The sequence below is a fragment of the Pinus tabuliformis genome, chromosome Q, assembly GCF_031772625.1.
Source record: "Pinus tabuliformis cultivar Carrire ecotype Pingquan chromosome Q, CPIR1, whole genome shotgun sequence".
Lineage (NCBI taxonomy): Eukaryota > Viridiplantae > Streptophyta > Pinopsida > Pinales > Pinaceae > Pinus > Pinus tabuliformis.
The window spans coordinates 1,131,333,959-1,131,359,954 of record NC_142296.1 but is presented as its reverse complement, the minus strand read 5'-3'; the positions used below and the strand labels follow the sequence as shown (position 1 = coordinate 1,131,359,954).

Here is a 25,996-nt window from a genome sequence, read left to right as displayed (position 1 = left end):
TGTTTCCTTCCGCATAATGTAATGCTTCCATTTTCGGTAAGCCTGCATAATGGAATACATCTCTTTGTCATAGGTGGGACACTTTCAAACTGTGTCTGAAATTGTCTCGCTGTGATAAGTCACCAGATGGCACCCCCATTGAGTAAGAACTACACCAATAGCATAGTCAGAGGTATCTATCTCAATATCAAATGGTTGTTGTAGGTATGGTAATGTGAGCCCTGGTGCAAATAAGAGGTGATGCTTCAACTTGGAAAACACCTTCTGTTTGGATTCGGACCAAAAGAACGTTTCTTTCACTCCTCCCTTGGTGACTTGACTCAAAGGCCAAGCGATATGAGAGAACCCCAACATAAACTTGCGAAAGAAATTGGCAAGACCCAAAATGTTGCGGAGCTTTGTTAGTGTAGTTAGGGCTGGCCAATCCCGAATGACTTGTATCTTAGTTGGGTCCACATGCACACCCCTCTCATCAATGATGTACCCCAGATATTGAACCTAGGTCATACCAAAAGTGCATTTCTCAAAATTAGCACACAACTTGTGTTATCATAGGGTTTGGAGGACCCGATGAATATGGTGGAGGTGTTCTTCCCAGCACTTGCTAAAGATGAAGATTTCATCCAAATATACCACCACGAATGAGTTGTTGAAGGGTTGCAAGTTGTCATCCATCAACCTCATGAATGTTGTGGGGGAATTCTTCAACCTGAAAGGCATGACTAGCCATTCAAAAAGGCCCTCCTTGGATTTAAAGGCAGTATTCCACACATCAAAGGGTTCGATTGGTACCTGGTGATAACCGGGCTTCAAGTCAATCTTGTTCAAACATTTGGCCCCCTTGATTTGGTCCAAAAGTTCATAAATATGTGGGATTGGATACTTATTCCAGCCAATGATCTTATTCAGCGCCTGATAGTCAATATAGAGTCTCCATGTCTTGTCCTTATTCTATACCAACACGATCGAGCTCTCATAAGGTGATGAAATTGGCCTAATGTTCCCTTTCTACAACAGCTCTCGAATATTCCTCTTGATTTCATCGTTCTCCATAATAGAGTGTTGATAGAGCGGTCCATTGGTTAGCAGTGCGCCCGAGTCAGATCGATGGAGTGCTTAACCTGAAAGTGTAGAGGTACCCATGTGGGTGAGGTGAAGATGTCTATGTACTCCTTCACGACCTTGTCCACCTACTATTTTCGTGTGGAGGATCCATGTCTGGAGGTCATGGACACAATATTATTCTTTCCCTGAGGATGAATCATAAGGAAACAAATTTTCCGATCTTGATACCCCTCTGGGTGAGGTGAAGATGTCCATGTACTCCTTCACGACCTTGTCCACCTGCTATTATCGTGTGGAGGAGCCCTATCTGGAGGTCATGGCCACAATATTATTATTTCCCTGAGGGTGAATCATAAGGAAAATAAATTCCCCGGTCTTGGAAATGATCTTACTGCATTGCTTCGCAGTGATCAAAGAGATTGTGGTAGGCAGTGCTACCTTCGGTATCCTATACGACTTATTGCCCAAAGTAATAATAACATTGCAAGGCCTAGACTCATGCACAACATGTCGCATCCACAAGTATGTTTGGCCTAATAATTCATCACAAACTTCAAGAGGAAAAGCATCACATAGTACCTCATCTATGAATGGCTTGATGTTGTAGGGAAGGTGACATGGTTGGCTGACGCAGAGATCTCGTCCTTAGTGCATCCACTTGATGGTGTATGGATACCAGTGTGTTGTGGTCAGCAGGCCCAGTCGCTTCATGGCCTTTGTAGAAATGAGGTTCTTTTGGCTCCCGCTATTGATAATGAACTGCAACGATGTTGTCGTAAAAAACAACACCCCCCCCCCCCCCCATTATGCACCCAATTCTCATTATGGGAATCCTTTTATTGAATGGTTGGTCATATTACTATTTGATTTTGAGTAGTTGGATTGCTTCAATGAGTTCAATATTTTCCTCTCTTCCTATCATAAATTTTTTATCTCATTTGGTTGTTTGGTTTGTAAATGGTGCCTAATTGATGATTGGATATTTTTCACTGACTTGGCCTATTAAAATGTATAAATTGTACATTTTTTTTTCCTACATAAGACTATATCTATTATATTAACAGGGTAATGGTAAATTTACATCATGACCGAAGTCAAGAACTCTGCTCCTGTAGGAGGCAAAGCTGTCCAAAACAAACATATTTGTAAACTGTCTAATTTTGTGTCCCTCGCAGGGGATCGATCTGTGATACATAAGACAATGCAAAAACTAAAAAAAAACTAAGGAATACCAAATATCCCAGAACCTAGTCGTCTTACAGTCGTGCCCAGTGGTGAAGGTCATTCTGCCAAAAAAAAGAAGCGTGGGTGGACTTGATATTCATCAAGGGGCTCTTCTATGATGCGACACCAACCCATGTCTGGTAATTCCTCTTTCTGAGTCGCTTTCTGAGCAACAGGATCCGGGTCAACCATCATCGCTTCCTGGGCTCTGCCCGCTTGTTCATTTGTTTCCTGCTGAGGGGCATTTTCCGCATCCAACTGAAATGAAGAAGAGGGAGCCAGGATTGCCCTTGAATTCCTTGACTGTATCCTTATATCTTCTGCTTGGCTTTCTTCCTGAAAGACCACTGTAAAATAGGCAGTGATCCTGGGTCTGTTCAGTGCGTTGTCAAAGGTAAAGATGGTGGAGCCATAGGTTGGGATAGGTCTGGGCCGAGAGCTGGTGGCGCGAGATCTTCCTCTTCTGCTACGTGTTAAAGGCCTGTGCCTCCCTGAAAACTAACTGGAAGACAATTCAATTGGAGCCCTCCTCGGCTACCCCCTGCAGCTGCCCATCCTTGGTCTCAGACGAGGTACCTTGCTATTGACGACGGCCCAGGTCCAGGACTGCAGCTCCAGAGTACTAACCAATTGTTGGCAGCAGCTTTGCCTTCCTGTCGAGCCTCCTTTGCTGAGCTTGAAACCTTCCTTCTGGTGTGCCGAACCTAGATCAGAAAAATCCCCGGGTAGGAGAAAAACTAGCTTCGCAGGGATGTCCAAGCCCATCAACACCAGAACCCGTTTCCCCTCATGCGCCCTGGTATTCGTTGCGAGACCGGAGGTAAGCGGGAAGAGCAAAAAATCCAATGAAGTTTCCGTCTCCCCAGGCCATCCTCTGACTTTATCATTCCTTGTCATTTCTTGAGAGGCTCCTCCCATAACTGCTACATTGATGGTTCGTGCTTTCTGCTGCATGTTGGTGCGTGCGAAGCTGATCTCCATCACTGCAAACCTGGTGTGCAAGCTGAACCGATTGGCTTGCAATCCCCAATAACCATCCAACCACTTTATGTCGTGCGCCAGATGTTGTAACCTCTTCACATTCCTTGTACTGGTCAGGCAAGTGGCGTTCTGCCTTGCCTAGCCCATGTCCCATCATTTTAATTCTCACCTCAGGCACCCGCATCCGGGGGTATAAATTGTACATTACTTTTGTTTCATAATTTTATTTATTTGTAAAAAATTAATTTTCAATTGTAAATATTAATTTATATTTTGTAAATATTATATTTTTATTTTATACATAGCCCTCAAGACCAAAACCAAAACAAAGTGGCTTTAGGTTTAAAAAAAAAACCTCAACCAAGGTGATTATAGGCTATAAATTATTCACTATTAAACAAGTGGGTATTTTTTTAAATATCATATCGGAGAAATCAGAGCATTGATATCGGAGGAATTCATTTGAAATCCTTGATATTCAAAGTCCAATCCGTAAAGTGGCTCTTTTTAATAATCAAATGAATGTAATAAAGTGGTCATAGTCCAAAGTTCGCAGCATAATATAAAGTGGCCATATAACTTGCAAAACTATATAATAAAGTGATTGTCAGAGGACCCACACTCCACATCATTATTTCCTCTCCCGCATATCGGAGGTAATTCATATCATAGATTTCCTTTCGAGACACATTTAAAAAAATCTAATAACACCATTCGTCGATACTCCAATATGATTCCTCTCCAATAGCGTCAATATCCCGAAAGGCCTCCTCTTCGATATACTGATACACCTTGCCTCTCCAACTTCCGATAATCATATCCCTCCATCCGATATCATAAATTTTTGTTATGCCTCTCTTAAAAAACTATGATGGCTTTCCACCCTAACCTCTGATATTATGGATCTGATATAGTTATTAAAAAAGAGTTGAATACGATTTCGAGTCCGCTCCATATCGAAGTTGCTCAACATTGTAACTATTTTGTTTTGTCCCATTTTAAAAGTTCTGATGAGCTTACCTATAATACCACTAATCTCTTGCCATGTATAAATAAAAAACCACTTAATTAATTTAAAAAGGGTCTCATTGCATAAATGATGTTTTATATGTATTATAGTGTTTTGACCTGTTTTCGCCATTTTAATAAAAAATCCTCTATTTACAACTGATTTTATTTTTTGTTATAACAGAGAGGCATATAGGGCCGATGAGAATTAACGCATCCAGAAAACATTCTTGAAGAAACTCCTCCAAGTGGTGCAAAGCAAAACTAAAATGGGCAAGGGTTGTTGAAGTTGTTATTAAAAGATCACCATGTCGGTGAATTCCACCTATCATTTCCAAGCAAGTTGTACAATCTTATCAGAGAGCTAACCAAGTTGGGCATTTTCTTAACCATGGAAATCTATATTCAACATGAACTCTAACCAAAGCAAAACCATTAAATTCATTTTATTTTTATTGCTCTGGTTGTTGAGTAATAGAGGAGAACTATTAACATTGTAAACTTCATATAAATATTATCTCTTCGGAGGAGGAGGGCAGGGGGGCTCTCTTTTGCAACTTGCAATTTATTAAAGAATTGTTATAATAGTGAATTTCAAGTTATAGGTGAGAGAAGTAGTCACAGATCTGTGATCTATTGGGGTTTGTCTTTTCCAATTATGAACTGTGTATGGGGAAGCAGGGCTTGCACTAGTGTAGTTGTTGCTTTTAGCAGTAGAGTTTATGTATTGGAGGAGATTGTTGGAGATCAAATTTGAAGAATTGAGCAAGGGAACAAGTTTAACATAATTTTTGTTTAGAAATACTATTATTTTTAATGCAAATTTCTTTCTTGATAACAAAATTGTGTTAATATGATTCATGTTGTGCACTAATGTCAATATGAGTGTTTATCTTCTAGATTATCTATCTGATTCATTAGTCTCACGAATTTGTTATCTTTTATCTCTTTCTCTTATTTGTTAAAATTAGATTTCTGAGTAACTATTTACTCAGAAATCTTCCATCTAATTCTAATTTAATTACCATCAACATTATGTGAACTATTTCCTAATGTTTTTGGTTCATCATTCATGTTAATAGATCTCTTGACAGCATGTTTGGTAACTATAATATTAGTTAATTGAACTATTTCATTAGCTACATATTCATCTTAAGCCAAGCATGTTTAAAATCCAAATTATGCTAATATCTTTCTCTTTATTAAAAGAAGGACTAATCCTTATTCCATCAAGATAGATTTAGGTTAGTTTTATTTTTGTTTTTATTGTAGAATAAATCTGCATTTAGATTAAACCTTGCATTCTAGAAGTCCTCTTATCGAAGAGGAAAAATCATAGTGGTGTTTTGGCTGAGCCACAAATTCAGCTTAAGGATCACTTTCTTGCCTAACCAACAAGAGGATTTAATCTAGTGTCTCTTCTCTATTGGTAGGTAAAAGTCATACTTTAAGCTAGTAGAGATAGAGAGAGAGAGTAATTGGATCCAATTGAACTAGTCGAAACCACCATTTCAATGGAAAAAAAAGATGATTTAAGTTCTCAACCAGGTGGTCTCCCTTACATGTTGATGAGGCCATTTTTGTCGATCAACAAGTGAATAACCCTTCAACCACATCTATGAGTGGAAGAGGCGCTACCCCTCCTTGTGATATTTAGGCTCGTCCTTCTGGATCTTGATGGTGGAAACAGTGGCACTTGGCTCTACATCAATTTTCATCTTCCCTTTTGTTGTTCGGCTTGTTGGGTTCAAACTCAGAGTCGGAACATGCATCTGATTCGAAGCCTTCATCTCAGCCAAAAGTGATTGCTCGGCCCGACACTCACTTGTGTTGTGAATGGCACTCTTGTGGAACTCACACCATTTTCCCATATCCTTCTTTATCTATGTGGTGTTGTTATTTGCTTGCGGATTTGGTGGGTTGTCTTGGTTCTCCCTGCCTTGGATTTGTCCTTTGTTTTGCAGTTTGGGGGTGCATGTCCCTTCTTTCAAATTCACAAATCCAAAGTCTTGCTTCTTCTGTTTAATTTTTTGCTCGATCTTTACAGTGTATCGATAGGCAGCGCCAAGCAAGGAGATGTCTAGGAAGTCTATCTCGTCCTGGATGTACTTGTGTAGAGAGTCACGGTACTTGAGTACAAAATGTCACTTAGAATCCTTGATACCCAACTTCGTGCGAAGGGTATGAAAAATGTTTGTGAACTCTAGCACGTCTTGGTCCCTTCCTTGTTGCATCGTGGTCCACTTTATGTATTTATCCTCATAGCTCCCGACAGGGTAATATTATTCCTTGCTGGCATCTCGGAAAGAATTCCAAGTGGGTGCAGCTAAGAATAGTGAGGGTTCACTCTCGTCCCTCTTCTCACATTAGGATTCCCACAAGTCGTTGACATGGGGGGCAGCTTTGAGGAGTGCAAATGTAATATTTTCTTGGTTGGAAAAATCAGCAACCGAAAAATATCATTCTAGCAGATTTAACCATTTATCTACAGCGTCTACATTTATCTGACCTTCAAATATGGGGATGCTAAAGTTAACTTGTACCTTAAAGGGAGTGGAGCTTCTAGAGTGGCTACTGGAAGAATATGTGTTGTTTGTGGGTAGCTACCAAAGGATCTGGGCAAAGTTGTCCATCATTGTGTTCCTTTGTCTCTCGAGGGCTTCTTCGAGCAATATTTTGAAAGGATCTCCTACTCCCTCATCTTTCTTTTCTTCTTCCATAGGAGGTCGTCAAGGTTTGTGAGATTGGTCTTTCAAAAGTTCAACCAGTTCTAGCCCTAACACCTTATACCCTGACCTCGTTGGGGACATGCAAAGAAAAACAGAGAAAGAATAGACCGCTCTTATACCATTGATATGTACTTAAATAAGAATGCAACATAATATAGCTTTAACCATAATACAGAGATGCAGCATAAATAACACTTAATTTCATTAATATCAAAGAATTGAAATATTCTTACATACAGAATGGAAATTAAATAGCTGGGGCGATGGTAGGTTATCTCTGAGAAGATATGTGGTGACTAAATGCCTCTGAATTGTGTTACAATGAGGTTCAAGGGCATTTTTATTATTGAACAACAATGTAAAACCCAAAACAACCAAAACCCTAACCCCAGGAGATGGAACGCCAAGAGTTTGTGGGCCCTATTGGGGTTAGTTGGGCAACCAACTTCACAGGGTCGTAACTTGGTCATATTATCTTCGTTTGGCGCGTACGATACCTCATAGTAAATATCTCTCTGAGTACTACAACATTTTCTGTGGGACCTTGTTTAAGGCTACGGGCCTGCTGCGGACCTCACAAAAATGTTGTTTAGGGCGTCAAATCTAGTTCAGAAGTTCAAGACCCAAAAAATTACTAAAAATAGTAAATGATGCTATAAACAAGGAAACTGGTGAAACTAACTGGAGGTCTAGGTGGAATAGGTAGGTGGCCACTAATATCCACCTAGATCATGATGACTCCATTGTCAAGTTTTGTTGTTACACTAATGCAACCATTTAACAACGATGTGAATATGCTTAATGTAGTGAAAGCATATATCCTTGACAACATATGCCAAAGATTAGAAATTATTGATGATGCATGGCAAGCAATTTTCAATGTAATGTGCTTGCAAGAGAAACTCGTGATATTTATGAACTTAGTTAAGAGTAATCTTACATAAGACAAGAAATTTCTTGTCAATGAATTAAATACTTTTAAGCAAAGGCTAGAAATACTCTTTGCTTTCAAAATGCAAAATCAACAGTTATCAGATACTGAACAAGTGAAGCAATTGGAAGATGGATGGGAGGAAAAGGTCACTACACTTGAGAATATCAATTCTTTCTATAGTGACCATGCGAAAGAAGAGATAATGTGTATCTCATGGCAATGGATATTATAAAAGGCTTAGTCAGTCTGCTTATGCTGCACGATTCTCAGTTAATTTCAAACGACGGGTTAAAAACTGAATTGGAGGAGAAAAAATAGAAAATGAAGCATGTAATTTGATAGAATTACTGATTTTATTGAGAACATAATGGCACATGGCTAATTAATTTTTCCATGGTCAATAAGCAAATGTTAGGCAGGTTATTTTCACTAAAAAGGTGAAAATGGAAGTTATAGTTGCCCCCGACAGAGACTACATTGGAAAAATGGTGAACATGCTTCTGGAACAAGTTGTCAGCTCGTAATACATCTTACATATTGTTGTTTTGTAGCTACATATGTCGTTCAAGCAAGCAGAACACTAATTCTCACTACAACAAATCCATCTACTTTACAGTTTTCTTTGCATAATTTTGATTCTATTCAGTGATTTTGCATTTTAAGTCTATGTTTTGAATGTGATGTCATATGAATCTAAGATATAGTTACGGTCATTGACATTTTATTTTGAACAACATAAAATTTGAAACAGGAACTGATACAATTACCCGTTTTTTTCAGGTAGCAAAAAATCATTCGATTTTGAAAGTGTTGATTCAAAATACACCTTTTTTTATTTGGAGCATATTTTAGACACTTTAAATTTTCTTATGAACACTTTTTTTTAAATGTTAATGATTTTTCCCCGATCATGGTGCAAGCCGACAAATTATAAATTTAATTCGGGGTTAATGGGGTGTACTACAATGTACAGACCCACCGTCCCCCACATGCTCAAGGTGATGGGTGCGGTGGCCTCTTGGATGATGGAGAGTATTGTATATGGGAAAGGTGGTAGTGAGAGGAAGAGAGGTGCTGAGTTTTGTATTTCCTCCGAAGAGAAGGGTGATGAATATCAGAGGGATTTTGGGCAAGGAGACTAGTGCGTCGAGCTGGTTCTGTGGCACAACGAGCAACAACACTTCCATCCACTACACGCGAAGGATTACAGGTATGTGTTGGGTGTGGAGCCTGATTATCTTCTGTATTTAAAGATATCGCCGCATTGGGTGTGGAGCCTGATTATTTGTTGCAGGGGTGGTCTCGGGGGGGCAGCTGCGACCTTTCGGAACCCCCCCCCCCCCTAGCGGGGGGGTCGGGGGCAGTGCCCCCGAAGCTAAGAATAGATGCAAAATTGACTTGTAAAATTTTGTAATTGCGTAGTTAATCTGGGCCATTCATTAGGCGAAGATCTGATGGTAGAAGTTATGTTTAATTTAAGTTTTTTTGCCCTAGAAGGCAACCCCTCGCTATATATGAGGGAATTGTATTGCGTCTACGTATATCTGTATTTTGAGTGAGGAAGAGAGAGGAGATTGAGAGCGAAGAGGGAGTTACAACGGATCTGTTGTAGGTTGTATCTCTTCAGTTTACTAGATAATATAAAAAGAAGGATTGGCTATTTCTCTGTGGACGTAGCCCAAACTGGGTGAACCACATATATCTATGTCTCTCTTATTTTATGCATTTTCTTTGTTTATGTTTCTGCAATATTTTATGTGTTCCATTACTCTGTAATATATAATTCTCTAATAGTATGTTATCAGTTATCTTTCCACTCTCATAATGTTGACCTACTTCGAGTTTTGTTTGACGGAGAGGGAAGGAATTATGGGGAAGGACTATAAAACTAAGGGGTGCTAGGGGGGGTTGGTTGATGGCATATGTAGGCCTTTGTGCTTGTCTCTGGCACCCAATAGGAAACCTCTCCATTTCACTTTGCTTTGAGATTCTACTCTCCTGTATGGGATTTTTGATGGTGTTGGGAAAAGGGCTTAGTATGGATGCATGTAGGCGTGTCATCCGTCAAGATGGGGGATTGAGTCATGGGGTTAGTGGCGGCTAGTTCACCTGCAATTTGTGAGTTAATCTCGACAATATGACCATGCATAGTAGAAGGGGTGTCTGTAAAAACCCGAGAATGAAGGAAATCAAGCAGGGAATTAGAATTGGCTATGGAAGACGGGATGGCGAAGTCGGCATCATGGGGCTTAGGGATGGGTGGATGTATGGGTTGGGTCCTCCTTTTGAGTACGGGGTGGATAACAAAGAGTATGCTAGCATGGGTAGGTCGATAGCCCATAGGCGGCTGCACCTCCCAACCTGGGACTGGGAAGACAATGTATGTTAGACTGCTGCTAAGAGGGGGTTTTTGTGGCGAAACGCAACCCCTCGTGTAGGTCTTGGGTTGGTCCTCTATGAGGAAACCGCCAGCAACCTCGATGGACAAGGAATTGTAAGTGATTGGGGGGATATGATGCTAGAGGGTCAGAGCGGTGCAATCGTTAACCTGTGTTCATGAAACTTATTATAATACGATGAAATGTAATTGGAATGCAGTTTGTTGCATTGTACAAGATTGGGCCAGAGAGACCATGGCATGCCCTGCAAAAACTCGAGGCCGCAGCAAGAAGCCTCACGTGACCAGGAAAGACACGGATCTGGATCTGTCAGATGGTCGAAGAGGCAAGAAGTTTGTCGAAAGGCTAATTCGTGAAGTGGTAGCTGCATACCAAGAGGGAACAAATGAAGAAATATGCAAGTTGTTAGATGATTGGGAAGAATAAGTGAAGCAGGAGAGTGAGACGAACACGGAACTGGAGGACTGGAGAGTCCTCGTCCCGAATCCTAGAAATACTAGAGGAAGAATCACTCAATTCAACCAAACCCTCTACCTCTACTAGTTGATGAAAAGCCTGTTGGGAAAGGCAATGGAACAAATTTTGGTTGGCATGGTTGTTACTGTCCAAGGCATGTCGAATTACAAGAACGAATTTCCAAAGGTGCAGTTCCAACTGCATAAATAGGATGTTCGGCTTGGCCAAATTGAGAGGCACCTACCTTGTATCTTGGTCCAAACAGAGGTGCCAGGTACAAATGCTAAGGATCCAGCACCACTGAAATCAACATATGTTGAACAACATGATTAGCAAGCCTATTTTCTAATGTTTTTGTTTATATATGTAGATAGATTTTAAATTTCTTTATGCATTTATATATGTATGTAGATCTCTAAAGTATGGACAAGAATCTGAGACTTATATAGCTTGGATAGAGAGACTTAATAGTTTTTGCTACTGGATGGCATACAATGCGGATAGGTGGCCAACAGACTTGGTTTCCCATTGGGCAAGTTGAGCCCACCTAGCCAAATCTATGTGGTGTAAATTTGCTTTATAAATCAATGAAAAAGGAGGATCTACCAAGCTTAACCAAAAAAAAATGTTAATGATTTTCATGTTGGTTTTGAAAAGCGTTAAAGAGGCATCAACCCCTTAAACTTTCTTATGAACATTTTTTTTTAGTGTTAATGATTTTCATGTTGATTTTGAAAAGCGTTGATGAGGTATCAACCTCTTTTTTAGAGCACTTATTTTTTACACTTTAAATTTTCTAATGTATTAGGTGTGAATAATTTTTTTTAATTTTTGGTGATTTTCATCTGGATTTTGAAAAGTATCAATGTTGTTTTTTAAACCATATTTTTGACACTTTAAAATCAATTATCAAATTGACAAATAATGAGATTGGTTTGAAAAAAAACACAAGAAGTTTAAAAAATAATAAAAAGTAAATAAAAAGATATATTAAAACATTAAAAGAAACACGACATATATATGTGTGTGTGTGTAGAGAGAGAGAGAGAGAGAAACTAAAAAAAAAAAATAATAACAAAGAAAAATATATATTAAAATATAATCAAATTAAAAACATGGCAAAAAAGGATATATATATATATATATATATATATATATATATATATATATATATATATATTAAAAAAAACACACACACACACACATAAAATTGTAAAAGGAAAACAAAATTAGCTTAAAAAAATTTAAAATTATATACTTAGAAAAAAACAAACAAACAAATCAAAAAAAAATACAAGAAATTATTTCTAAAATAAAAATTAAAAAAAAAAATGATACTAGGTAATTAAATACAGAAAAAAAAAACATTAAAACATTCAAAAAAAAAATTAAAAATTAAATATTTAAATCTATTTAAAAAAAATAAATCATAAATAATTTATAAAACATAACCCTTACAAAAAAAAAAATGCATCACTAAGGCCTCACCCCCGTGGCCTAACAGGCCCCAGGGGGTGGAGGTTTGATTCTCAGAATCGGGCATCCAACCCCTGGGGCACATTGGGCCGCAGGGGTGGGGCAGGAGGGCATTGTGTGCCATTGGAGTGGAGGCTTGATTCTGAGAATCGGGCCTCCACCCCCTAGGGCCCGTTGGGCAGCGGGGGTGGGACCATGGCAAGCCATTTTTTTTAACTTTTTTTTAAAGATTTATGTTTTCTAATCTTTTTATGATTCAAATTTTTTTATTTTATTTTTTTTAATATTTTCAATATCTTTTTATTTTTATTTTTATTTTTCTTTATTAACAATTTTTTTTTTAAATGTTTGTTTTAGTTTTTAGTTTTCTTAAAATTTAGTTTTTGTTTTTGTTTTTTAAAGTCGTGTTTTTTTTAATGTTTTAATATATCTTTTTATTTACTTGTTATTTTTTTTAAATTTTTTTTTTTTTTTTTCAACTTTTTTATTTTATTTTCTTTTGTATTTTTCATTTTTATTTATTTATTATTTTGTTTGATTTTATTTTTTCCTGCAGGGTCCATGTTGATCCTCAACTAGCAACCCGATCCCATTATGTGTCAATTTGATAGTTGATTTTAAAGTTTTCGTTATAATGTATCGAGTCTGACCCCACAATGTGTCAATTTAATGGTTGGTCTTTAAACTTTCATTAGAATGGGCCAGTTCGCCTACACTGCTTGTCAATTTGATGATTTATTTTTAAATTTTTTTTGCAATGTGTCACTTTGTCTTAGGGTAAGATTTTGAAGTTGTTATACTTTTGGCATTTGAAAAAAAAAATTACTCTTCGTATGATGAATCTTTCATTCAGGTATTCATTTAAAAGAAAAATCATAGAAAATTTTCATTATGCCATGATTGAAATATGTTGAAAACTTAAGGTTTTTTTTTGTAGTCATGACCTTTGGTTTTAATTCCATGGCTGAAAATTTGTAAAAATTTTAAGAGTTTTCTGAGTCATGACATTTTATCCTTTAAGTCATTGCGAAAAAATGTTGAAAATGTACCTTGAAAAAAAACAAAATGTTATTACAACATCAACACTTTTTTTCAGGGTGTTTTTTGCACACACACACAAAAAATAGTCTTTATTGGCTTTTACTACCATTTTTAAAAAATGTTGAAAAAAAACATTATTTCAGCATCAACATTTTTCGTTTTATGGTTGTTTTTCATGTTTTTTTGGGGTTTTTTTGCTAGAATTCTCGTTTTGAGTTTACAGTTCCCATTTCAAAGTTTACTTTGTTTTTTTACTATAATTCTTACTAAATCTTATTTTGTATCGATGTTACGATGGTGTTTTCTATAATTTTGCAAAAAAATGCTTTTAGCTTTTCTATTACATATAGTGGTGTGTTGTTGCTTTAAACAAAATTGAACTTCTAGAAATGGTTTAGCATCTTAGACATATCTTTTAATAATATAATATTGATATAATGTGTTTAAACCTCCGCGAATTTCATTTCGCATAGTAATTAACTATGTTTCTGACACACCCTTTCTTAATTAATTATGTTTGCGACACTCCCTTTTTTCCCACAGTGAAATAACTTTTGATATTACAGTTCTGATATTGTTGAATTTTGTTTGCTAATTCTGGGTTATTTAGTTTCTTGTACGGAGTTCTCATTCTGCAGAGGTTACAACTAAAAGTTTTGTTGTGCAGACCAAGTTTCTTGTGCACAGTAAAAGCCATAGCATATAAAAAAAACTTTAATAGTGGTAGAAATAGTGTTGGAAATGGATGCATCTTAGACATATATCTCTTAATAATAGAATTTTAGTACACTATTTTTAGACTTGCACAAATTTCATTCAATAGAATAATTAATTAATTATGTTTCTGACACATCCTTTTCTACCTATAGTGAAATAACTCTCTGTGTTATATAGTTCCTTGTACACAAATTGACCTATAAGAACTATTTTTCATTCAAAACTATTTTGTTGTATCGATTTTATGATAACCTTTTTTATTTGTATTCGAACACATGCTTTGAAACTTTGTTTTATGTTCTAATACTAAAACATTAGCAATAAAATCTTTTAGTACAGGTTGTGGACAACCGCACAATGAAAGCTTGAAAGCTTCTTCCACACAATGATATTTTTCCGCACTTTGGTAAACAAATCTTTTGGTCAATGAAATGTGCTTCTCATTCCTACTCATCGTAAATAGAAATTTATGGCAAATAGTAGAACTAATTCACATAATCTAAGTCCGCCAAAGTTCTTTCAAAAAAAAATAGTAGAAATTCCGACAATATTTTTTAGAAAACTGGGCATAATTTTTTTTGAAAATCAGATTATAGTTGTCAAACTGTGGGATTTTTTGCTACCGGAGTAATTGTTGATAGTGCTAAATTCTCTGTCTTTTTTCGTTTCCAGTACATGTTACTATTATGCATGTGAAATGTGTTTTACGAAATAAATAGAAATTTAAAAACATCAAAGCAGATGTTGCTGAGAAATAGCACAAATAGTTTAAAAAACAAATCTCAAAATTCGGAAATCAATTACTCCATGTATGAAACAAATTAAATGTGAATATTTTCTAATAATGACAGCTAGCTTACAAGTTGTCAACAATTGCATCCACTACTATATTGATGTCAGTGTAGAGGTAATAGCATTTACATTCTTGATTACGTGTCGATCAATCTATTTTGCCAAAAGGATATTGAATCGTTAATGTCATTATACCATCTACGAAAATGGTGAAACCGCATTCTACACAATGAAAACATTTTTTTGTGTTTCTTCTTCTTCTCCTTTCTTTCGCTTCTAGGTAATGTAGTTTTTCAATTCCACCTCTTTTCCATATGCAATATACGCCTCTCGCATTGATTACAATTACCAACAAAACTTCAGCTATAACATTGTTATTATTTATTTATTTATTACAATTAGTACATTTATTTATTAAATAATGTCATTTAATTAATAAAGCTCACATTGAAATAGGTTTCTATATATAGCATGAGTTATATAAATACTTAAAATCGCAGGTGCATTTCCTCCTTGCAAAAGCTCTGCACACATGCAACCACTTTGACACAAATAGTTTTGTATCCAGTAATGTTTAACAAATACTCATTTACAATTGACTACTGTAAATTTTATGACTTGCAACATAAGATTTAATATGGATTTTGCATAACAAAAACATTCCCACAATTAAACAGGTTTATATGTTCATTAGGTCTTATTTAAAAGTTTATTTTCTTTAAGCAAACAAATTGTATATGTCTATAAGAAAATTACTCAAAACAAAAATATGAAAAAATTTCACAATCCTTCGGAAAAACAGATCTCATTGTTCAATGTATAATTATTATTATAATCATATGTTGTTGTGTAGAGCTTTCATTCCAAGCAACTTCCCCTGCATTATGGAAACTCTTATTCTAATTAAAGACATTTGCAACAAAATAGTAACACTTTCTAACCTGATAGCCCTCAATAGTTATCATCATAGTGAATTAATTGTATTCAGATTCAAATGTTAATCACAATAGATGCAATGGATATAACTTCACATGTAAAACACAATCTAAAAATTATTGAAATAACTGGTAAAAATTTGGAGTATTAGAACAGAGTAAATAGAAATGCATTTTAATTATTGTTTATTACAAACTTATTTAGGATTTATGTCGTGTCTATTTCGTTCATCTAAGACAGCATAATCAAAAGTGCATATAGTAATATGCTTGTCTGATAGCTACATGGATGAACGGAAGGCTTTGTGCAAGGGCTGTTAAAATAGTACAAATGCAAGTCTCTTTTTTAATTATTTCTAGTTGTGCGGAATAATCCAACGATGCTACTGAGTTTAGAAATATATATACAAACAAACTTACGTGGAGATGATTGTGTGTGTGTGAATTTTATGTAACACAAGGTGTTATTGACTGTGACAATAGTTGTGTGGAGGTGGGTCTGAAGTGTATACAATAAAATCTTGAGAGATTTTTGCATAGCTACAATAAGTAAAAGTTATTTTTAAAAGCGTCAATTCCGAAGAGATTATTGTGTCGAAAGATATCCAATGTGAAGAGGTCTGCATAATGAGCTGAACTTCCACATATTGAACTTGCTTCCGCATAGTAATTTTTCTTGGTTGTTATCTTCTTACATGAAACTTGAAATGCAATTTTGCACAAGATACCATTGCTTTGTTTAAATACCATATCCATATGAAGGTGGCAATCAAGTTGTGCGGAGGTAGTTGTGCGGACAAAGTTGTGTGGAAGTGCTTCTAAAGTGCATACAATGAAAGCTTGAGATATTTTTGCATAGTTGCAATAAGTAAAATTTATTTATAGAAACATCAATTCTGAAGAGATTATTGTGCGAAAGAGGTCCAATATAAATATGTTCGCACAATGAGTTGAACTTTCGCAAACTGAATTTCCTTCCGCGTGGTAATCTTCCTTACTTGTTATTTTCTTACACAAAACTCAATTTCTTTATTTTCGTCGGGTAAATTGCATCATACATACAAGTGACAAGACTGAAAATTAGTGTACTCTAAGGGGCATCGAACTAGAAATAGTATTATCTGTACTACGACAAATTTCCTACAACCAATACTCTGCAGAAAAATATATTTTATTGAAATCTTGAGAAACTTCAAGACATATGTCACATTTACAATAGTGAGTACTGGGGTCATTGTGTGAAACATTTGCTATGTGGAGGATTGAATATGTGCAAGAGATTCGAGGTATTTTTCATAGACAAGTGTGCTAAAAAACTGTAATTTCAATTCATGTGAAGAAAAAGTGTTGTATGTAAAATGAATGTGCAAAAAGCTTCGTCTTTTTTAATTATTATTTAGCAATGTTTTTTAAAAGTATGGAAGTAGTTGTGGGAAGGTGGTTTTTGCGAAGCTAGTTGTTCGGAGGTATCGTGTGCAGAGTTTCGAATATCAATTAAAGGAGTTATTAAGTGTGAAATTAGTTGTGTGGACGAAGTTGTGCAGAGGTTTTTGTGCATGTCTCGATGTTATGCTAAAATTTTGTTCAAAGTTTACTAAGATAAATATGAAAATCTTGTTTTTAATTGTTATTTAGGGATGTATTTCACAACGTATAATCATTAATTAATATCAATGTTGAACCTATTTGTTTGGAGGTTTCATGTGCAGAGCTTTGAATGTCAATTAAGAGCATTATTGAGTGCGGAAGTAGTTGTTCGAAAGAAGTTGTGCGGAGGTTGTTGGGCATGTGCGGATGTTATGAAAAAAAATTATGCAAAGTTTACCAATATAATAAATATACAAATCTCTTTTTTAACTCTTATTTAGGGACGTATTTCACAACATATAATCATTAATGAATATCAATTTTGAATGTCAATGAGTAAGGACTTTATTGACTGTGGAAGTAGTTGTGCGGACAAAGTTGTGCGGAGATGGTTGTGCATCGGAGGTTATGCGAAGAACAAATACATGTTTGGAATCTGTGCGAGGTGAGGGAAGTGTAGAGGGGTCTTTTAATTGTAATGTGTTTTGCGGGATGTTGAGTGCCTACAATGACAACTTGAAATCCTTTTGCATGCAATGGATTGTCTTGTTTGTAAGTATCGTATGCAAAGAACAAATACTTTCTTCCCACGATATTTGGGTCCCACGTTTATTAATATCAGTTTCAAATGTCAATGACTTACGACATTTGGATGGAAGTTTTATATCTGTGTATCGTGTTTTAGACGCAAAATAGTTTTATCTTTGTATCGTGCTTTAGATGCAACATAGTCACAGGTGGTGATTTCTAGGGAAACAAGATTGCAAATATTTGAAATAGCTAGTATAGTAAGGAGAAATGCTATTTGCAATGATAGAGAAAATGATGTTTTCTCTCTGCAAATTATGTAATTTTACCTTACATAAATTGTAATTAGCAAATTTGTGCTTGAAAAATAGTGGTAGTGAAAACATATAGAAGTTGTACAATACTGAAAGCTTCTAAACCAATTTACATTTGTCATTTTCCTATTCGCATTTGGAAATACTGCAAGTTTTTGGTTCGCCAAGCTTTTCTCTATAATACTTTGCAAGCTATGGTTAATGTTTTTTTGCAAGAACAAAATTAGTTGTGGGAAGATGGTTGTGCGAAGCTACCTGCTCAAAGGTATCATGTACAGGGTTTTGAATGTTAATGATTGATCAAAGGGCATTGTCGAGTGCGGAAGTTGTTGTACGAACAAATTTTTTTGAATGTGGTTACATAGATGGGGGTACTAAATAAATTGTATGCTTTGTCTTATTTAATTATTATTTAGGAATGTTTGTTGCAAGTACGGACCTCTCCGCACAAATACAAAAAGATATTCAGAAATATGAATATCACCAATATTGTATACGTTAATTGCTTACTTAAATATTAGCAATAAAAGCCTTTAGTGGATGAAATAGATGAGACAGAAATGTCAATGAAATGCGTACTTCTCAGCACAATAGAGTTACGTATCCAGATATAGCATGTACGAAAGAAGTTGTGCAATCATCGTTGTGTGGAACAAGCATGGGATGAGACATAAATGTAGATGAAATATGGACCTCTCCGTACAAATATAAAAATATATTCGAAAATACGAATACCACCAATAATATCGTATACGTTAACTTCTTACTAAAATATTAGCAATAGAAGCCTTTAGTGGACGAAATGTGAACCTCTCTACACAATAGACTTACGTGTCCATATATAGCGCATATGGAAGAAGTTGTGTAGTCATCGTTGTGTGGAGAAAGCAGTGTAGAAGAAGAAATGTGGATGAAATACGGAACTCTCCGCACAAAATGTTGAGTTATTCTATTTTTGCAGGAATTCAAAAATAGTTTTCTAATTTTCTAGAAATCTTGTTTCTAATTTCTGATTGTCCTAGCAAGTTTCGATGGGACATAATTCTCCTGGTGGAGAGCATTGTTGTTGTTGTTATTTTCTTTTTTTTTTAATTTAAAAAAAAAAAAAAAATTTCCTGAGTGGCCATTCCATCAATGAGTGCTTTTACATTAGCATTGACATTGTTGCTGTACTTCTCTTCCCATGATGACAAAACTAACACGGTCATAGGTCCTTTGCGTGGCTGAGGGGGGTGAGAGAGGGGGGTGCTACAAAAGTTGTTGTCCAGAGATACTTCCACAAATTTCTAGATCATATATCGTATAAATGTTTACATAGGACAGGGTATGTGCGAAGAAACGTGCAATATTATTATGTTTTTTTATTTGGAGCTTTTACTATGCAGAGTATGAAGTATGTGCATAGGACATTGTTTAACTATTGATGTTACATTGAGCGGAGATACTTATAAAAATTTGGAAATTGTATATATGTGTGGTAGAGCAGTTTCATAGAGATTGATTTTATAGCTATGATTAATATTGTCTATTTCTCTTATACAGGGTGGTGCATAAGGCATTGTTAAACTATTGATGTTAATTTATGGGATTTTTTTGAACTGAGTGGATAATTGGGTTATATTGGAGTTGTGTGTGTTTTCTGTTAAGGATAAAAAATCTGGAAAACGGAGTATGTCGAGGAGAACAAGGGATATTGTTGCTTTGCCTTTGTTTTCCTCTGAAGAAGCAGGAACAAAAACGACATTAATAATACTGAAAATAATAATTGTGTATGTATGTACGCCCACCATGGAGAATTTGTGTGGAGAAAGTGTTTTGTCCGCACTTCCACATAATAAAATCCCTACACCCAATAAAACAAAAACAAACAGCATTGAAAACTTGTGCAGAGCTTTACTTGTGCAGAGCTTTCACTATGTTGAAAGTTTCGCACATTCAAAGCTTTGCATAAGAGAGTAAATGAAACTACCAACCGCTGCATTGTATTCATTATAGAGAGTTGTAAAAAATATTTTTAAAAGCATCAACTCCGAAGAGATTATTGTGCGGAAAGACAATCAATGTGAAGAGGATGACACAATGAAATGAACTTCCGCACATTGAGCTTCCTTCCACACAATAATCTTCTTTGCTTGCTATATGCTTACATGTAAGTTGTGCGGAGGTGATTACTGCGAAAGAATGTACAGAATAATGATAAAATGTAGATACCATGCTGCTTTAATCAATTAATTAGTGGTAGAGGCAGGGAACAATGATGCTTTGCAATTATTATCCTTGTATTAAAAGTAAGAAAGGCTTGCACAAATAGTAATTAGCTAGATGAGTGACTTTCATCTATAATCTTAATCTTATATGACGATACAAGAGGGAAAACTTCAGCTACACAATCTCATAGCTTTCGAGAATAACACTAAATTATTGTTGTTTTTATAAATTAGAATAAATCTATCATATTTAATTTTAATTTTTAGTCAAATGATTGAATTTTTTAAGGGTTTGATTTTGTAATTTGGTCAGGTCATAATTGGGAGGAGATGTAAAAAAAATCCAACCATGTTAAGGATTCTAAAAAAATTGTCAAATTTTATTAATGGATTGAATTTTAAGGGTTTGATTCTAAGTTAGTCAAGGATTAAAATTAGTGATAACTGGGGGAGACTTTTAAAAATTCCAACCATTTTAAGTGTTGGTGTTCCTGAAACAAGGTGTGAACCCTCAGTCATTTGATGGTATATATATCCTTGAATCATGGTTTCTTATACCAAAGGGTAGTCTGGCAAATCACGAATGCACTAGCAAACCAAAAGAAATTATCGCTAACCAATCTAACAAGATCCACACTTGAATATGTTTATTTTAATTCAAATACTATCATTACTTTGTAAAGCATAATCATGGTACAACCTTTAAAACCATAATTAATAATGAATTGGAAATTTTTTTTTACTAATTTCTATAATAAATAGAAATTAATCACCACATAAAGCATCACTCATCTCTTAGAATTAAGAGTATGTATTTCCTCCTAAAAACTTAATAATTCAAATCCAAAAAATATAAAATATGTAACTTCCTAAACTTTAAAAATCACCATAAAATTATATTATTATCATCATTAACCATTCATATATATAAACTCTAACAACACCTTTCTCTGGACCTAAAACTTTGAAAATATTAGTAATCACATAAATAAAACTTTATAAACATTCATAACCACATAAAGCATCAACCATCGCATTGCATTGTAGCAAGTAGGCATCTTATAACATCATCATTATATTAAAAAGTTTGAATGAAAACTCTACCAACACCCTTATTAACTTTTAGTGTCGCTATTACCTTGGTTAAAATTGTAATTTTCCTTTTATGATATCGTAAAAATATAGATTTCAAAAATTTCACACTTTAAGTACTGCATTGACAACTTTAAGAATTACCAACTTACGTATATGTGTTTATTTGGTCAAGGTTTTATGTTCATGGTAATATGAGTTTTTGAAAAGTATACAATTAAATCTTCGATGAAATTTATGTAATTAATCCTTGCAAAAAAAAATATATCCTAATAAATGAAATTTATAAAATATTTATATATATATTATATTATATTAACAAATTTTTAATTTTTAATTATGAATTTTACTATTAATTATATAAATGTATTTCTGAAATAATCATTAAATATTATCTGTTTTTCTTTTTTCTTTGGTTTTTAATATGATAGTACCGTCATTTATATTAATATTCATTTATTTTATTAATATTTTATATTTTCTTAATTAATTAACTATTTTGAATATTATTTTGATTTAATTATATATTAACATTTATTTTATAATTGAAATTATTTAATTTATTAATTAAATTTTTAACGTTTATTTTTGGCACTGAAGACATTTATTATATCTAATGACAAATCTTGTTTTTCATTTTTGGTCTTTGTTTTGAGAGTGAAACATAATAGATGGTTTAAAACATTGACTTAAAAAATAAGATATAATTATTCTGAAATATATTTCAGATAACAATATAAATCACAGAAATCTAAAATCATTAAATAATTATAATTATTAATCATAATTATTATTAATAATTATTAATTATTATTAATTAATAAATATTAATAATCATCAAAAATATATAACATTTAAAATTTTAGTCAATAAATATTGATAATCATCAAAATATATATACCATTGCAATTTAAAATTTATACTCTAAACATAAACATAAGACTAAAAATTTAAAATATGAATAAAATAAAACAAAATATATTAAGCTATTAAATTTAAATTATTCATAATTAATTTTTTAATCTTAAAAAAAATGAAATTTTAAAAATATTATTAAACAATTAAATTTAAATTATTTTTTTATATAAAGACTTTTGTAATTCATAATAAATTAAACAAACACTTAATTTTTTTATTTCAAAAAATACAAATTTTGAAAACATTATTCCAAAATTAACCAATCATAAAGACTTTAAAAATAATTTTTTGAAACGTAAAAATAAATTACTGTAAAGATAAAAGGAGTCCAACATCCATAGTTTGCATCCCTGTAAAATAATAACCAGACGATCAGGGGCGGTTGCTTTGTGCCTATAACATCCAAACTCCGACGCATCCGATCAAGAAAAGTAACAGGGTGGCAGCGGAGGCGCTTGAAGTGTTGCTATCATTGGAGGCTTCTGGAGAGACCGACTGGAAAGGCGTGGTTTCAGGTGACTCGGGGGCGGGAGCAGGAGGGGAAAACGTAACGGGCGCAGGAGCGGGGGCGAGGGAGAAGAGCTCTTTGGGCTTCAGCACCCCATTCACAGTCAATATAACCAACGGGGCGTCGTCGAGAAGGGTGCTGGTGATCGTGGCCTTGTTGACCCCGGTGTTGAGAGTCACGACGTCGCCCGCGGAGGACACCGTGAGATCGTACTTGTGGGGGGCGGTGCTCGCTAGCGTTTTTATGCGGGCCTTACTGAACTTGAGCGTCGAATGCGGACTGTAGGTGGGCAGCGCGTGGTACTTGAGCAACGATTCCTTGTTCTCGGGGGACAGCTGATTCAGCTGGCTCTGCAGACCTTTAAAGGCGGGGTCCGTTGGGGCGAACACAGTCAGCCCACTATACACGGCGTCCTCGTAGGTTCTTATGACCCCCGTGGCGTTGAGCAAGTCGGAGAAGATCTGGCACCCGGCTTTCACTAGAACGGCCGTGATGTTGACTTCGTTGGGCGCTTCAACGGGCGCCGACGCCGCCACGTCGGTCGTTATCACCTGACTCACCTCGATGATCGATAAGTTGAAGCTGTCCCTATAAACCTGCTCATCAAAATTTTAGCACCTAATACTCGCAGGTGAATTATTTTTGCTTTCAAAAAAATAAATATTTGAAAAACAGGATCCAAAATTAAACCAAAAAATGTGCAGATTTTAGATAAATTAAATCGGAATAACCATCAAAATATATAATAGAAAAAACTACTCAATAGAATATTATATTAAAAAAATGATTTATTTTAATTTTTGCAAAAAATAAATAGGGAAGATCTTCTTTCATCTTTATATATTTTAGAGTTTCTAGTTGATTTTAGAGTTTTTAGTTTCAAACTAGAATAGTTTTTAATTACAATTTTTGAAAAGTTTTTAGATTTATTTTTTGATTTAATTGGTCTAAAATGTGGTAGGAATTAATTGAAATCAAATTTAATGTGTCCATTTTTTACAATCAAAATGTCCCATTTGTTTTTGAGGGTGCTAAATCTATATATATAATAAAAAGATCAGTTTAAACAACACAAATCAAGATTTGACAACAATCAAAGTGCCCTAGGGGTTTTGAGGGTGCTAAATCTTTCCATATATATAATAAAAAAAACCAGTTTAAACAACACAAATCAAGATTTGACAACAAATTTTGTGCCAATCAAAAATACTCAAAAACTCCAAAAAATCACACTTAAAAACTAATCCATTTTAATTGGACAAAAAAATGGTCACATTAAGATTTTTATTATTTAAAATTGGTTTTTGACAACATATATGGATTAGTGCCTTGGAAGTTCTTAAAGCACTAGAATTATGGAGAGATCACAACTTAAACTTGTGATTCCAATCCTTTGTTAGATCTTAGGCTTATGTGATTCATAATTTAGTAAGCATGTCACTCGAATTAATCACATGAGTGTTATTTGATCCATGTTTTTAACCAGCTAATATGGTTCATCCTCAAAACAAAAGTGACTAATCCGAAAGACATAGTTACTAAATTCCAATCTCAAATTAGACTAACAAATATAAAAAAACTAAAATAACAAAATAAAACAAAACAACTTCAATTTTAACTATTATTAATTTTTCATATTTTTCCCAAAAAAAAATCAATTTCACTCAAATTTTAATATTTTATAAAATATCTCTTGACAATTTGTTGATTAAAAATTTCAATATTTTACAAAAATATCACGACACGTTTGTCTATTAACAACCAATAAGATTGCCAAAAAAATTTAAATAAATTTTCATACTTAAAGTTTTCCACTCACCTCCCTGACATACTTGGCATCCAGCTTCGATCCCTTGGCGGCAGGCCGAAAGCGACCTTTTTGTCCTTGCTCGTGATGTTGATGGAACCAGCGTTGCCCGGCGCAAGTCCCGTGGTCTGGTACAGCGTGGTCGTCAACGTTGTGTGGTTGTTGAGGTGGCGCAGCATCTTGCCGTCGAAGAATTCGAGCAACACATGGAGGCTCAGTGAGCGCTTTATGGTCTCCAGATCTAACCCTCTCAAATTGTGCAGAGCACCGTTTCTGACCACGAGCACCGTGATCGTCTTCCTGATGTTAATATCGTCGGCCAACCTCGTCAGCGTGAGGTAGTGATTGAATTTGCTGTACTTGGGATGTTGGGCGAGAATCTTCGTGATATTAAACGCATGCGCACAGTGCAGGAGACTGATCAGCACGAGCACCAGTACCACCCATGAACGTCTCATTTTTTTTTCACAAAATTGTAGCAAAAAAATTGCTACAGAACTGTGAAAAATTGCTACAGAATCAAATTCCGGCGCACGTCACGATCCCACTGCGTATTAATTCTCAGAGAGCCGAGGAGCTGTTGGCGTCAAACATTCAAATTCATGAAACGAAAGGCCGGGAAAACACCGGCAGGGAATCCGTCCAGACTCTGAACGAACCAATCTAACTTTGGCTTAACTTGTTTAAATAGATATATAGCCATAGGCTTTGACTCGCCTTGCCCTTCTCGATCCATCCTTCTAGGAATTTATAGCGTAACCTTATCTCTAAGCTAAGCACTCCGAACACCTGTACGTCCGCGGTTGACTACAGCTTCTCGATTTCATTTGATCCAGATTTTCCCGGCGTCGGCAGAGTGCTTCCACTTTTTATATGTCCTTGAAGTAGAAAAGAAATCAATGACAAAACCAGAAAGTTCTCTCATGTTGTTGGGCTATCCAAATTTTTTACCTAAATATTTAGGTTTTAGATAAGCATGTGATGTAATTCTTATTCATATGTAATAGATGCAAATACATAAATACAACTCATGACTATTCAAATTTACTAGTGATTTTTTAACTTTCTCGTGAATAATATAATTTACATAATTTTCTAAGAATTATATTACTAATATCACCTTTCCTAATCTGAAAGGGTATATGTGAATCGAAAAAGAGCGCTGGAATATAGAGGTGGATAGCAACCAATGGTTAGATGGGTTTTCTGAATATTTTTGTTTAAAGAAGATCACAAACTAAATAGATGATAGACGTTGAAGTCTTCTACTCTTAGTGG

At 34.9% G+C, this 25,996-nt stretch overlaps 1 pseudogene; it reads right to left on the bottom strand.

The window, feature by feature from the left end:
• Nucleotides 1-22,796: 22,796 nt before the first annotated feature.
• On the bottom strand, nucleotides 22,797-25,176 carry LOC149223523 (fasciclin-like arabinogalactan protein 10 pseudogene; annotated as a pseudogene).
• Between the last annotated feature and the right edge of the window lie 820 nt (nucleotides 25,177-25,996).